Here is a 16,568-nt window from a genome sequence, read left to right as displayed (position 1 = left end):
TTTATATGGTCGTTATAATGATTTTATTTGCAAATACAATTTGTCATTAGGTCGAATGGTATCTGGCGTATTTCATACTAATATTGTCAGACGCATTGACTTTGAATACATATTTCATTATTACTCCATTTATACTTATCAAGATTTAAGATCCATGGTGGATATGAGCGGTCGACAGGGAATTCTTACTCCCAGAAGGCTCTTGATCCTACCTCTGGTGTTTCTAAGCGTCCGTATTTGCCTTATTCTCAGTTCAGTATTCTTTATAGGTATTATGATACTGATCATTATGTATATCCTTTTCAATGGTTTCCCGTTCAGCAAGAACTGTCACTCTCGTATTAGTTTGACCCACCCTTCTCGGTGATGTATCAGACAATCAACAGTCTATAGAATATAGTAATACGAAACCGTCAGCTGCTAACAAAAATATTCCAACATCTGAGAGCTGACAGACTGACGACGCGAGAACGATCAGAAAACCACCCTGGAGTTTTTCAGTTCAGATGAGCCAAATATTAAATGAAATGGAAATGGATATAGAATTGATGAAATCACGCAGCACTAAACCTAATGCAGATCAGACTAAGTCACTCGTCAAAACTTCTTTATAAACAACTACAGATAGATTTTTACATTGAACATAGTAAACCCATTTTACATTACAGCAGTTTTGTCCCTAAATTAAATTCATTTCCCGCATCTCTTTACATTCCCTAGAAGATGTATATGTAGAATAGGTTCCAAACATTATATGGTTATATATAACATTTAGAAAAATCGGTATCCCTGATAAAAAGTAAAATTCGATGTTTGTATGAGATCAAATTATGCACATATTGGAGTAATTTAAGGTACAGTATGTACATATAGATAAATTTTAAAACTCAGGATAACCGGTTATTAGGAGTCTTTTATGTGAGATCCTTTCTTTTCCATGTAAGATATAACATGAGTTCTCGATAATTTTTCCTGAATTTGACAATATCTTGCAACAGGTTGATTTAGATGTTTTAAAGTAGGGTGCGTTGCAAATTGTATATGTCTAAACATGTTGATGATATTAGTGGATAGTAGAGTTTCCAAAATATCAAATTCACACCCTTCACAATTGATTGTTATCAGATCAACCTCGACACATGGAACTCCCAGACGAATCATAAATTCAGTTGTATTGAATACTCGAAGTAAACAAGACTCTTTTTGGTTATTTTCAATGAAAATGGAAGTGGCATCTCCACCATATCCCACAACGTTGACAAAAAACTTTTCCGTCCTAGGCCAAAGTCATATAGAATAACATTTTTGTTTTTTTCAAACATGTTTACCAATGCATTGAATAATGTCTTGATTGGTTCTAATATGACGTAGTTTCCAGGATTGTACGATTTAAGTAAAGCCTCGGCATCTTCACCTTTATTTCCTCCTATATCCAAAACAACACTATCTCTATTTAGATATTTATGATGTTTGTGACGTACATATTGAATATCACCTTTCCAGAATTGTTCGTTTGATTTTGAATAGTCGGATTTAAAACTCTTTATGCACTTTTCCTTTCTATTATCTTCGTCTTGTGTGAGATCATTTTCAGATAGAGGTTTGATCGCATTACGACATAGAAATGTTCTATTTCTTGCTGCGTTGTGGTTTTCTTGTATACTTGATAACAATGGCTTCACCAAATCCAAACTTGACATCATAAAATCATCCTCGGTGTCTCCGCATTTTGTCATTACTTTCTTTTTCTGAGTTGTCACTACTCCACTTCCTTGATCAATATACCTCCTTTCAATAATACTACCAAACTTGTTACGGCTTTCTTCAAAATCTTTATTTCCAGAAATCACAGATCTACCATCTTCGCGTTTTATCCATGTACTTGCTAGATATATAATTGCAATACCCGTAATAAACGTTACTGTCAATTTCGTGATCTTGATCTTTCTAGCTTTCATAGTTCTGTAGAAATGAGAAACAAGAAATATATTGGTTGAAACACTCACTTGAGTCAGTGTGCTCATACAGAAGTATAAGACTCGATAATTTAAATACCTGTATTATTTAAACAGACTATAATCATTTTATTCCTTCTGGAAGCTTTCAATTCTGAGGATTATTTTATGCATTTTTTACGTTCATGGTTTTTGTGAGCATCGTGTAACTGCTATAGACCCATGAGGTGACTACAAATCGTCATCTATTCCAAATACAATATGCTTTTAATTAATTTGCCATACTGTAAAAAAAAAAAAATTAATATTCTTGCTCTTTAAACCCCTATAGTAGGCCTGTTCTGATCCCAAGTCTTTTCATTTGAACAAATTGGGATATATACTACATGAGGATACTTTGAATTCAATATAGCATAATTTATCCCTATATATTACTACTTTATACGTTAACATTGTGTTCCCATGTTGACCCTGGTAGCAACCATTTAAACGAAATTGAATATACACTATGTGAGGTGGTTTTGTGGGGTTTTTTCAATATCATCCTCATATTCTTAAGTAAAACTTTGAATCCCAAGTGTAACCCCAAGCCGACCTGACAAGGTGGCCAACAATTAAAACAATGAAGTTGCACTATATGTAAAAATTTCATGCAAGTTTGGTGTTTTCATTATTAAAGGTTCCTGAGATTTTCAAAAATACCGCCTTACAAGTCACCTTTCCCCGGATATTTTCCCTTTTATTCAATCGAAATTTGCATCATTTTTATTAAAGAATGGTTCGTGTCAATTTTCGGGGTTGGTTGGTTGTGTATTGTTTAACGCTCGAGAATTTTTCACTCATATGAAGACGTGAAAATTTTTGGAACGGAACTGGGGGTGGTGGTAATTCTGTTTTGTTGTTGTTTTGGTTTGATTTGGGGGAGGGGGGTGAGGGTGGGGGTGGTTCTGGAGAAGAAGTACATATGACAATGTTTTTTCAAAACAAATTTAGTCAAGCAAAGACAGAGTAAGACCGACATACATATGGTGGAAAATCTTATATACACTACATGACGATGTTTGCATGCTGAAATTGGGAAGATTTTCTTTTTGCAATGTTTTGCTTCTGGTAATATTGGTTGTTGAGAAGAAGATTCTTAAACTTTTAATCCTATGTTCACTATTCTTTAATTATTCCCCATTGGAATCGGACATATTCACTCCTTTGAATAATTTTAATTTCCCTTCATTAAGGATACTTTATAGCAAGTTTTATAGAAATTATCCCAGTGGTTCAGAAGAAGAAATCATAAAATGTGGAAAGTTAAAGAAGTACATAAATCTACAGACAGGCAAGCGGACGGGCGGACAAATTTTTATCAGAATAACTCATGTGATCTCAGGTAAGCTAACAAACCCAATGCTGCTTGTCTACGCATACGTAAATACGTAAATATTGAATGGGAATCTGATTTTAAGGTTAGTTTGGATTTTTTAAGGAAGGGTTAGAATGATTCAGTTACCCTTACATCACGAATATTGTCGTGATATGAATTATCTAAACCGATAAAATCACATCTTCATACCGATTTGCACAACAAAGCACATATTACACACACACAAAACGTGTAGAAGCTTATACATAAGTTTTCTTGTTTTCTCACTTCAGTGGTCCTAGAAATATAAAGAAGAGTTTTAAACTATATTGCTTTCTGGTTTTCCTCTTATCAACTTTTAAACTTAACATGTCTAATTGTATTTGGGTGTTACAAAAAATGTATATCTTTTAAACTTAACATGTCTAATTGTATTTGGGTGTTATCTGTTTTAAACTTAACATGTCTAATTGTATTTGGGTATTATCTGTTTTAAACTTAACATGTCTAATTGTATTTGGGTGTTATATGTTTTAAACTTAACATGTCTAATTGTATTTGAGTGTTATATGTTTTAAACTTAACACGTCTAATTGTATTTGGGTGTTATCTGTTTTAAAGTTAACATGTCTAATTGTATTTGGGTGTTATATGTTTTAAGAGCTTGTCTACGAGAAAATTATGCAAATATATAAAAATGAAGGAAATGGTGGTCATCAATATCATTTCTAATCATTTATATCATTGGAGTATATGGTTGTAATAATTATAATTTGAGGTCAATTTATTGATAGGTCGTTTCTATTTTTAGTAACAGCGCATTCTGTATTTACACGTGGACTAGTCTTTGAACACAAGAGAAATCCTTAATTATTAGGGTTTTATTTTTTCAAAAATGCAAATCAATTCTGAAGGCTTATGAAAAGAATGGATTTTTTTAAATGATATTTCCATGTAAACCACTTATGGAGAAATCATGTTTGACATCATAAGTGTCCATATAGAGATTACATGGAGCCTGTAATTTGGCATTGTGCCAAACTTTTTTCATTTTGTGTTATATGGTCAATTTTGAAATAGGTGTTGCTGCAAAAGTAACGCTTAAATTTCTTTAAAAGTGTATAATACTTTGATATAAATCCTTGTCTGTAAAATATTAAAAAATTGTACTTTGGACTTTTGGCCGTTCATTTGCAATTAAAATTTAAAAACTGACAAAAATGAATATTTTTAAGCATTTAAAATTATCTTTTAAAAGATTAAAGATTTAAAATTTATGATATTAGATGCATAAATTGTTTGGAAATTTAATTTTATTGATGGATTTAACATTATCTAATAAATAAATCCCAGTAATCTACTATTTTATATGAAAAAGGGGGTCTTTTAATGAAATAGACCTGTTGCTGGAATTACCTCCCCTTTGATGCACTCTTCATACGTAGAAGGTACAAAATGATAGCAATATTATGGAATGTTATGATTTCGACTTGAAATGGGATTTGAGAATTTGTACATCATGTTTATGTGATATCAGTGAAAGACATAACAGTATCTGTGAATGTAATCCAGAAATTTCTAAATATTGGCAGGGTTTAAAAAGTATCCGTATTGTAAAGCGCTTTGAGCAGCATACGCTGGAAAAGGTGCTATATAAAACCAATCATTATTATTATTATTATCCGGTACTTCGTCCTGTTATACTGCAAACTAGTACCAGTGGTCAGGTATTTTGTCATTGAAGAATTGAAAGCGTTCTTTCCTTGATAATTCATGCATTAACCGAGAATGCTTAGATGTTATATGGAGGAAATCAAGAAAATATGCATCTATAGTCAGTCCAGATGGAGCATGTGAGGATCTAGTGCAGCCCCCCCCCCCCCCCCCCCCCCCCCCCCCCCCCCCCGAATTTGCAAAATGTATTTACCATCATGATTGATGACAAAAAATTTTTATTAGTTTACATATATGCACTAAGTAATGAGGACAGGACAAAATAAGAAAAGTGTGAAATAAAAATGCATAAAGTGAACTCGAAGAATGTATACTGTAACAGTTTGCTCGGTATCTTTCTTCTTCAGTGCTCAATGTAACAATATGACATACTTGATGCTTAATCATAGGTTACGATTCAACATGCGAAAATTTACACCTTTCTCTATTTTACCAACAACAAATATATAGATATTGTAAACTGATGGTATTACGTATATGTATATGCTAATTTAGTTTCTTAAAGTCATTGATGTAGGTAGAGTTTGGATCGTCACTATACTTTGTTCATCATGAGAAATTGATCGGGAAAAATTTGGAAAAATCATTTAACTGACAGGGAAACCGAAGATTATTTCGATCAGGTCTCTTTAGCTAAATCAGCCCCCCCCCCCCTCTACTTTTTTTATGGCAATCAATAAACAATTGAAATGGAAGCTTGAACTGATTAATTAAATCCTTGGACCCCCCCCCCCCCATTATTATCATTATCAAGGATTTTGAGCTTTGGGTTGTGATAAAAGTAATATTTAGGGAGGTTGGGAGGTTCTATAAAAAATTTGCCACCCACCCACACCCTCCGCCCTGGTGATGAGTGCCAACTCTCCACCTAGCCACACTGTACGTGTTTAGACAGGACAGACTATACCCGGTCGGTTCAGGTATAAACAATACATTTCATTACAAATTATATTTCCAATTATTACAAGCGAACTTCTTTACTTTAGTGCGAATTCGGACGTTATTATTATCTGACTTTCATCTTCGGTGCAATTTATGTGATTACTGTCAGTTGGTATTTAAGCTATATTTCATTTGTACGTGTAATGGTGTTTGGAGTGGAGTGCGAATGCAAAGAATATTTCTGTATTTAGATATATTCAACATTATTGATTATTTTATGATTTTAACAAGATCATTCACTATCTAAGAGCATTTTACCATTACCACCCCTCTCCTCTCAATATAATGTTTATAATGGCTGCTTCGAACCCTTTCACATGGATTTAGAATGTAGAATAATACGCTACATGTAAGAATAAAAAACAAAAGAAAGACAAGAAAAGAACATACACATTCCTTTTAGCTCACCGGGACGACTATCCGGAGAGCTACATGTATTGTAATGACCCCAGTGTTGGCGTCGGCGCCACTTTAAGGAAACATTTTAACCTGGGTTATATCTTCTAAACCAAGGGGGTAGGGTTTTGATAGATCCCTTATTGATTCCCCATGAAGAGACCTTTGATGTGGTACCAAGACTTTCGACCTTGTGACCTTGACCTATTTTTTTTAAAAACTTTAACCTGGGCTATGTCTTTTGAACCAATAGGGATGAAGCTTTGATATTTTACATATATAGATGCCTCATGAAGAGACCTTTGTTTTGGTTTGACCTAACGACCTCTGCCTTGAACTTTGACGTACTGTTCAAAAACTTTATCTTGGTTATATCTTTTGAACCAAGAGTGATAGATCTTTGATGTTTCAAACATAGATGTCATTAATTCTTTTGTTACCAGAACTGTCAACGTCGACCTTGGACTTTGACCTATTTTTCAAAAACTTTTAACCTTTTGAACAAACGGTTAGGTACAGTCATCTGACAACTCTTCTTTTTATGTACATATTAAGAATGTTATTTTTATTGTTTAAGGGTTGCTGCTCAATTTTTTTCTGGGTACTTCATTTGTTAAAGTTTGATGACATCTAAAAATTCCTAACCACAAAGTACTTTTTATCTAATATATTGTACCTGACAACTTCATATGACGTGTTAACTGTCCCGAGGAAAAGATAAAGATTTGGGGTATTATACTGTGGATATTTATTAAGTTCTGTCTTCACACAAATTTTACCTTTGAACTTAAAGCACGTCAGTCTTTGAATTGGTCTAAATGTTACTATGGCAACAATTTTATTTGTTTTAGAATATCAATATTGTGACTCTCATACAACTTTTCAAAAGTTACATTGCTGTCTGGCTTAGTATTTGCGATTGAGTTTGATTATTTCAGTATGTTTTCAATAACCAGTCAGATTTTTAAAAATAGATTTATCCTTATTGTATCCATGGGAAAAGCAAATCTATGAAGAAATATGATCCAATTGCTTGTGGTATATTTAAGTCTCTGTAGGACCACAATGTAAACTAGTCATTTGTACTAATCGTGCTATCCTGTCTAAATAAAGAATTTATTATATATAGCATATAAATTGGCATGAAACTGCATTTTAAAAGTACACAAATATCAATTTTGTTAAATTACAACTATTCATACGATGCATATTATTTTTTTAGAAACGTTATTTTTTCAAATTTTGCAATTTGTCATCATGGCAACCAGGACCCATAGCAACAAAAAAATGGTTGATACATACTTCTGGTCATCTGATGTGAAATAATTAAATTATATAAGACTTAATAAGATAACAAGGACCATGCATGGCAAACAGGTTTAGGTGGCTACCAGAATAAAAGCTCTACAAGCAGGAAAAAATGCCCAACTTGAAGTGTTAATATATTTACTATAATCGAGAGTCCAAAGACAGATTTTTGATATATCGTAAATATATTTCTTCTCTATAAGATGAAAGTAATTTTGAATAAATCAAAGCGTTATTTTTTGACTACTAGTTGATTCAAAAAGTTATCATTTTCTGCAATTTATCAAAATCTGGAATCGTGCCAAATTTGTGACCTTTGTGCACTTAAACGGAAGTAAAATTTTAGATTCCCACTAAACAATATGAATATGCATATCCAGTTCTTTTATAAACTGTGTCAATTTTTAAAAATCCATTTTCAATAACCTGTTAGAATTTTTAAATAGAAAGGTAAAATATACATAATTTTACCCTTTTGTCAGAACAAAAGTGCTATTTTTAGTAACATGGCTGCAAATCCCTATCCAATGACTACACCCCCGAAAAAATATGCCAAAGTATTTGATATTGATGTACTTTATTACACTCAAAATATGTTGTTGATCCGACAACCTTGCTTCCATCACAGTTTGCATGGTTTTCTCGTAGACAAGCTCTTAAACTTAGCATGTTTAATTGTATTTGGGTGGTATCTGTTTTAAACAAACCTTCGTTGTAACCATTTGTTTTCTAAAGACTTAGGGGTATAGAATCTTTTTAACATTTATTTTAACTATGTGACCCATATAACCCCATATTAGAGGCTGATCCTCTAACCCAGGGACCATGAATTACACAGTCGTAGTGCTGAATCCTTCATGACTAACTATACACCCAGTTGTCATGTTAAATTGACCAGGGTGAACTTTGTTTGATTACCCAACAGTAAAGTAAAAATGATTAAGAATTGCAATGTGATAAATGTTAAGATGGTTAAACCCAATAAATGGAATTCACTTTTCCCCACCCCTTACCCAAAGAGATGCTACACCACAATTATGTTGAAAATTGGTCATACTATTGGTCATATCATTGTGCTTGGTATTCCTGCCGATCACCTTACATGAAAAAATGGAACAAAAATATCTACTGACTAAATTTTTAATGTATTGCACAATATTTATAGATTACCAAGGGGATGCTTCGGTTTCGTTGCTAAATGTTTGTAAGACCTTCAGATCAATTCCATACTGCGAATTACTGGAAAACCCCCACACGTGTTACAGGTGCGCCTTCTTACACTGAGTGATTAATCAATTTGTAATGTATAGATGATTGGGCATTGGGTTATCTCTGGATACTGACAGGTGACAAGGTAAACATCACTATGGTGAGGCAAGAATCTAGTTTGCTTATCAGGAAACGAAATATTTTGAACAAAACTTGGGCGTTAGCAAACGTCTAGACCATGTTAATAATTCACTTCCCAGGTTAGCAGGTTTAAAGATAAGGCTTAATCAATATGATACAGTATCAATTACAGACAGACAGATTGAAGAATAGAGAGAGATAACAAAGAAATTCACTATACATGGGTATCGACATCCGCCTAACATTTCTGTACCTTTCCATTAAAGTAAAGCGCTTTAAGGGACATGCAATATCTTGTTACTATTGATATATATCTCAAAGATACCCAGTGGTATAATAATAAATCCAATGCGCTTGGTGTTTTTGAAATCTAAAACAAGTATTACATTTGGAATTTTTGCTCGAAACAGGTTGTAAATGTTATCATGACTTTGTTACACAAGAATTCAAGTTTTAAAAAAATATTGATTTCACATTTCAGATAAATTATCACAATATTCAGCGACCACATTATCATTATAATATTCCATGAACATGAAATGTCGATGTGAAAATATGTTGTAATCAGAATATTTTTACTTGTAAACGAACACAAATCTATTAGCGCATTTTAATTTCAGTAGATGACAACATTACATGTGGATGAATCGTTACTGGTTCAAAATATCTATTTTCAACGATTACATTGTTTGGAACATAAACTGATTGTTGGGAAAATACATGGAAAGAAAAGCACAGGTTACAGTTTGTCAAATATCGTTTTAACGTTAGTTTCAAGTTTCAAAGCAAGATGCCCGCAGAAATGTTTATATTTTGTATATAACATCCAGTTGATTTCCTTTTTCATAAAATTATTATTGGAATCAAATTTCTAACTTTGAAAGGAAAAAAATCTAAACTATTGAACCTTTTGAAACGCATTAAGAATTCTGCTGAATAATGTAAAGCCTCGAAATGTATGCACGGGTATTGAATTGACACTGTAATTATACTGTATATGAATGTGGTAAATGTATTGAGGTAATATTAATTTTCTTTTTAAATTATCAAATAAATATATGTCGTAAATGTGATCTAACAACAAGGTAAAAATCAAGTAGCGTGATAAATTAGTAAAATAAAATTAAAAGTTTAATATCAAAATTCATCAAATGTCAACAGGTTTACATGAGGCCCCGCAGAGATCCCCTGTTACGTCTATACTGTTCAAATATTTTTTATCAGAATTATTCATTCCAGTGCGTATTAACTGTTAAAGATAAAATAACTAAAAAAAAAACAATATCATGGCGTACCTAGTTACGCCTGAAAATCATGATAAACTCACAAAATTAGATGATGATTTATTAAACGATATTTACCTTATATCGTGTAATGTCATTCTGCAGACATATACATGTTGGGTATTGAAAGATGTAAGAAAATATGGTGGCTCGTTTGTGTCTTTGTCATCTTACCGTGCTTAAAGTCAGGGTGAAAAGATGCCAGAATGCAAATATTACAGAGCGACGACGATGATCCTGGTGTTTGTTTTCTGAAATAACTAAAAGATGACGGGTCAATTGAAGAAAAGGACGACAAAATTCCGGCAAAATTAACAATAACACCCCACAAATTAGCGACCTAACGTTGTCGGGGTTTTTTTTGGGGGGGGGGGGGGTAGGGGGGTCTTTTTGGTGTTTGTTTGGGGATTTGGGGGGGGGGGGGTGTAGTAATCTGTTCATTTTGAGTCATTGCCTTTTCCCTCTAATATATGTAATTTGCGATCTTTTAAGCGTATTTTCATCCTCTCCAAGTTTTAATGAAACATCATAGCGGTGTTTTACAGTCTTCGAACTACACACTTCCTCTCCTTCCTGATTGGTAAAAAATCGTTGTGAAAATCTTTTTTTCTTCATTTCATGGCTTGAAAGGCTGTTCAACGCTAGAGGGATACTGACCTGGTGATCTTTTATATTACACACGACTAATTACACACGACTAAACACCTACAAGGTTTTCAATGTTTGTAAAAGAGAGAAAGCGGGGAAAAAAAGGGGGGTAAATGCATACCATTGGTAAAAAAAAATCGATGTTGTGAAAATCCTTTTTTCTTCATTTCATGGCTTGATAGGCTGTTCAAAGCTAGAGGGATACTCACCTGGTGATTTTTTATATTACACACGACTAATTACACACGACTAAACACCTACAAGGTTTTCAATGTTTGTAAAAGAGAGAAAACGAAAAAAAGGGGGGATGCAAGTAATAAAATGACACTTTGATTTTGTTCATAGCAACCAATAAAATCATTTCTAGAATACAATAATGAACAGAAATGTTCTATTTTGCATGTAAACCTTTTCATTCATTTTTTTTTTTTCTATTTTTTTTCTTCTTTTTATTTCTGCATGTAACTGGTAAGGCTAATATTTTTAACATGCTATTGCAGATAAGAATAATACGGCCTGTTTGCAAAATTCAATTTCCCATTCATTTTTTAAAAGATCCCCGAAACGTTATACTTTTGAATTTGAGCAAATGCTGTTTGAACAATGTGCGATGTGGTGTGTGAATGCTGAATGCAACTTGGTGAACTGTTAGTGAACGGGGCACAACGCAAGCGCAAAGTCAACGATGACCTATCAGTAAACGCACGATGAAAGCAGGATAAGCAAAGTTAACCCTACGAGCTCGAATAAAAGCATAAAAGAGTCGTTCACTTCTCCTTCATACTTAGATGTTTTATTGAAAGTAGATATTAATGGCAAACTAACAACTCAACTTTATGACAAACGGGATGATTTCAGCTTCTCCATCGTCAACTTCCAATATTCATGCAGCTATATTCCATGATCACCTGCATATGGTGTTTATATCTTTCAATTGATTCGATACACAAGAGCTTGTTCTACATATGATCAGTTTTTTAAATCGAGGCAAGCTACTGACAAACATGTTGATGGTACAGGGATTTCAACAGTCTCGTTTAAAGTTAGCATTTTGCAAATTATATGGTCATTATAACGATCTAGTTTACCAATACAACCTATCATTGGGTCAAATGCTGTCTGACGTGTTTCATATCGATTGTTAGGCCGTTCGTGGTACACTGATTTTGACTACGGATGGCTCTGTTTACCTGATCAAGATGTTGGACTCACGGCGGGTGTGCCCGATCGACAGGGGATGCTTACACCTTCTAGACACTTGATCCCACCTCTGGTGTGTCCAGGAGTCTGTGTTTGCCCAACTATCTATTTTGTATTGCTTATAAGATTTATCACTGTTCGTTACCTTTACCTTTCATTTAGAATATCCCGGCCGTTTCGCATTGTACTTACTCCATAATCGGTTAAGAAAGAAATGTACGTGAATTTAATGATTGAATAAAGTTTGTATTGCCTACATCTATATGCTAGATTAAAAGTTATCTCACTTTTTGTTGAGAACGCTTCCTGATGGACAAAAATAAAAATTCATACAATGTCGCGAGAAAGATAAATGGAACACGCAAATATTCACAGCTTGCGCTCATTCATAAAAAATTACTTATTAAACAGCATTCCACGAACAAGTACTCTAAAGTTGATACTGTTGGAGTTTTTCATTGACAAGTATTTACGTAGTCTTTGGAGATCAAGTCTTCCAACAGTCTGTTGGAATTCTCATAGGCACAAATTGTGCTCCATTATTAGCTACCCTGTTTTTCCATATTCTTATGAGACAGATGAGAAGGAAAGATCTCTTGCTGTGGCTTTCAACTGGGCATTTACATATATCGACGGCATTTTATCTATTAACAATACCCATTTTTATTTATAATTATCACCGATTCCTGTCCAAAAATAACACTATACAACCGCTATAATAATAAAAGGTATTTATTTGTTTTGGCGCTCTTGGCCGCGGTGATGGTTGGGGGCTACCACAGAGCCGCCCCCTCAACAATCAATCAAATGTGACGGCCCCAGATGGGCGAATTGTGCACTGGGTAAACGCAAGTACACAACGTCACCAAATGCAAATACAATAAATCAATCGATAAATAGAAGGATTAAGATAACCAATCAATCAATAGTCCGACAATTCAATGTCAACAACAATTCAATCATTCAATCAGCAATTCAATCATCAATCAATACTGCAAATTTTCAAGTTCATGGCATGAAGCTGCAGAATATTGGGTGCACTCCTCCATTTGAGTTCGGGTGCGCCGAAACGCATACCAAAAAAGTACCGCGACGAATATAGGACTTGGAACGGTAGATCAACCTGAAAAAGAACCAAAAACAAGCAGCAGTATGGTGCACAGAAAAAGGGGATGGGAGTGGTGGGATTTTAAAGTGATATGTATAGAATTGATGCTGCACCAAATTGATGAACAAGCAGCAGTATGGTGGTGGGATTTTAAAGTGAAATGTATAACAATTTACGCTGCACCAATTTCAATTGTCACGTCGTTTCGAAGAATGTTCCAGAAAGGAAGTGATGTGTATGTGTCAACATATTATATTAGACTATTGCAGAATTAAATTTCCCGGAATAAATAAGAACAAGACCCCCCACCCCCCTTTTAGTAAAAACTGACAAGGATACAGTTACGGAGATAAATGCGCATATTCAAGACAAGCTTGGATATGCGATATTATCATCGATTCCTCTCCAAATATAACACTGTACAACTGCTATAATAATGAACGGTATTTATTTGTTTTGGCGCTCTTGGCCGCGGTGATGGTTGGGGGCTACCACTGAGCCGCCCCCTCAACAATCATTCAATCAATCAAATGTGACGGCCCCAGATGGGCGAATTTTGCACTGGGTAAACGCAAGTACCAAATGCAAATACAATAAATCAATCAATCAATCAATAATACAAGGATTAAGATAATCAATCAATAGTCCGACAATTCAATGTCAACAACAATTCATTCATTCAATCAGCAATTCAATCATCAATCAATACTGTAAATTTTCAAGTTCATGGCATGAAGCTGCAGAATATTGGGTCACTCCTCCATTTGAGTTCGGGTGCGCCGAAACGCCACTTGTACGTGCCATACACGCCGGTGAAACAGGAGCTCTTGTGGGACTGCAACCGCCACCAAGGGAGTGCCCAGAACCGTGATGACGGCAGCAGTACGCCAACTCAAATGGTCACGCTAACCAGATTGCAGCAAATCGAAATAGGTCTAAGGAAATGCACTAACCCTGCCATCAATGAAGGTTTCAAGGGCACCTTGTAGAGTATTCAGAAATAAGTCATTCCCGAGCTGTGACAGATGCACACCATCAGAATGATACAGGTGAACGGGCTTAGCTTCAAATTGTGTGTGTTTGATGAACGCCCCACCCTTTGAAGCTATTAACCTAATACCTTCCCTGTTAATTCTTGCCCTGGCGCTTTCCATAGCTTGTACCTGAGTAGAATAACGCCAACTAAATCTAGGTAGAAGTGAGGACCACACTAATTTCACACTAGGAAAAAGTTTGGTTATTTCTAGTACAGTTGACTGAAGAAGTCTGACCAGTGACTATAGGTTGGTACGGCCAATGTTGTTTGCCCCACAATGAACAATGATAAAATCAGGAATATCTTGCACCTGCTTTAATATTTTAATTTTCGGCACCAACTCATATAAATTCATACCCCCGTAACCTTGCCACCAAATGGTCGTGTTTGTAACGTTAAGGTTTGGTCCCCTGTCCTGGATCTGGCAGTAACTGCTGCTCTCTTAATAATGGAGGATCCAACAATCCACACTTTAATTTGACCTATGAAAAACTTGATGAATGTCAGGCATGCTACTTACCCAAGGCATACGAACGTTAAGAGATTAGCGAATATATGACTGATATGCAACAGATCTCCATCGACTTGCCGCTTGAATAACTTCGGCTGACATGCCTTGTTCTGTGAGTGAAGTTGCGACACCAATGCGAAACGAGTTGGATTTGAAGCGCCTACTGTCTATCACAGCTAAATTAAGCGATCATGACAAAACTGAGGTAAATTGGTAACGAGTAAGAGGCTGACCAGAGTAATGACAAAATAATGGTCCCGCTTTCGTGCCCTAACCTCCATATAATCGTGCATGGCCTGTATTGGACGAGCAGTTCCGGTCATCTTATGTACTGTCAATGTGGTCCCCCTTCCTAATTGGTCAGTTTTCGAATATCTAATGTGAATTGTTAAATAGTTAGTGTGCAGGGAAATGTCCCAGTATGTAAAACCCGATCCACAGAATTGCCCTTTGACAAAGCAAATGTTATAGGTAAACGTGCATCCGACATTGAATTTGTGCGCTTCATACCCTGCAACAATTTCTGCACTATAAAATGTTTAGTCGGATCCGCATTCCAGTGGGGTTTGCAATGAAAACTAATGGCAGAGATGTATGCTTTAGCTGTGGATTGCTTGTAACCGTGTAAGGATAAATGTGCAATAAATGTATTGATGATCCGGTGGTGGCCATGTGTTAGGTAGTCCCTGAATGCTACGGAAATGGTTGAATGCCTGAATACCCACCATATATACTTGGTTGGTGTTTGCTAACAAGATGAGTGTAAAAGGCGGCTTATTTACTTGACAAAGCAGCCTCTGGAAAGAAGCTGGGATTAGCTGAGGGTTGTGGTCGGCTGTAGGTACCAGGTCCCTGAACAAGTCCCACTGCTTGCGAGATATAGAATCAGCAATTTTATTGGTTTTCCCAGGGATATGCTGGGCTTTAAACTGAATATTGAAGTGCAATGATTGAAGGATAAGTGGTCTAACAAACGACATGACCCGATGTGACTTAAAAGACTATTAGTTAAGAATGTGTATTAGGGCCATATTGTCCACATGAAATAGTATGTTTTTGTTTTGCAACCTACTGCCCCATACTGGTATGGCTAGTGCAATGGGCTCACGTTCTAAAAATATGATGCCTTTCAAGATGGAAGTAATGGCCCAATTATGAGGCCATGAAGGTAGGTCAACTGACCCTGACCTCTCTGGGAAATACACTACACCATTAAATTCCCTGAAAGAGCTTATCAATGTATTCATGTTCATGGAGTGATAGATTCTGATATGATGCGATGGCTTAGTGGGACCAATCGTGGCGTTGTAAAATCTACGGTTGAATGCCCTGCTACCGGGTATTGCTTTGCCAAAAAAAAAATAACTTGCCCACCAGGCTCTGAAGGGTAGATAACTTTATTTTATTTTTTGAGACCCAGAAGAGTAGGAGATTCATGACTTCGTCAACCTTTTCTCGGGTTATTAATATGCATTTTGATAGTATCAATCTCCAGACCGAGAAATATTAAACAGGTAGTGGGTTGAACAGATTTATCCTGGTTCAAATGTTTTCCCATCACGACACACATAGACTGAAATGTATGCATAAGGACATGACAATGGCCGCTTGTATACGCACTGCCTGCAAAAAAAATCATGAAGTAATGATGAACAGTTTCAATCCCTGATTTTTCTAAGACCAACCATTCTAAAAATAATGAGAACATTTCAAAAATTTTGCATGAAATAGCGTAACCAA

The 16,568-nt window shown here is 35.2% G+C and overlaps 1 pseudogene; it reads right to left on the bottom strand.

The window, feature by feature from the left end:
* Positions 1-593: 593 nt before the first annotated feature.
* LOC125647141 (uncharacterized) lies at positions 594-10,445 on the bottom strand (annotated as a pseudogene).
* Between the last annotated feature and the right edge of the window lie 6,123 nt (positions 10,446-16,568).

This window comes from Ostrea edulis, chromosome 1, assembly GCF_947568905.1.
Source record: "Ostrea edulis chromosome 1, xbOstEdul1.1, whole genome shotgun sequence".
NCBI classification, from domain to species: Eukaryota; Metazoa; Mollusca; class Bivalvia; order Ostreida; family Ostreidae; genus Ostrea; species Ostrea edulis.
The sequence above is the reverse complement of the archived record's forward strand: the minus strand, read 5'-3'. Positions and strand labels throughout refer to the sequence as shown.